Raw genomic sequence first — 993 nt, forward strand, 5'->3', positions numbered from 1 at the left:
AAAAAATTAAAGAAACCATTAAGAGTTAGAATAGCTGACAAATCAATACATAAAATTGACCAAAAAACAGAGATGACTGAAATTTTTATTCAAAATTATAGGTTCATTGTTCCATCTATATATATGTTAGATTCTGGAATGGATTTTATCATAGGAAATAACTTTTTAAAACTATATCATCCATTCATTCAAGAATTAACATATATAGTTTTAAAAGCTCCACATGATTCTTCAATAAATCAAAAATCAAAACGTATAAAAATACCAACTACTACTATAGATAAGATCTTAAAATTTAAAATATTTTCTATATTAGAGACATTTTATTTAAATTTATACTTTCAGATAAACATTTCAAAAAATAATATTGAAATAAAGATAGAGGAACTTTTAGATGAAATTTGTGCTGAAAATCCTTTACATATTAAAAATACAAATAACGAATTAGTAAGCATTAAATTAAAAGATCCTATAAAAGAGATAAATGTTCCAAATAAAATTCCTTATTCTGCAAGAGATAGAGAAGAGTTTCTCTTTAGAATGTAGAGATCTTTTGGAAAAAGGAATTATAAGATTAAGTAAAAGTCCTCATGCAGCTCCAGCCTTTTATGTAGAAAACAATAATGAAATTAAAAGAGGAAAACGAAGAATGGTTATTAACTATAAGAAGATGAATGAAGCAACTATTGGTGATGCTCATAAACTTCCAAGAAAAGATTCTATTTTAGAAAAAATAAAAGGAGCGACTTGGTTTTCATCTCTTGATGCAAAATCAGGATATTGGCAACTACGTTTAGATGAAGAAACAAAGAAATTAACTGCTTTTACTTGCCCAACAAAAGAATCAACAAGTGTGTTACTCTATGAATGGAATGTATTACCATTCGGATTAAAACAAGCTCCAGGTATTTATCAAAGATTTATGGAAGAAAATCTAAAAGAGTTAAATGAATTTGTTTTAGTATACATTGATGATATACTAATTTTTACAAA

This window comes from Arachis duranensis, chromosome 2, assembly GCF_000817695.3.
Source record: "Arachis duranensis cultivar V14167 chromosome 2, aradu.V14167.gnm2.J7QH, whole genome shotgun sequence".
In the NCBI taxonomy this organism is placed as follows: Eukaryota; Viridiplantae; Streptophyta; class Magnoliopsida; order Fabales; family Fabaceae; genus Arachis; species Arachis duranensis.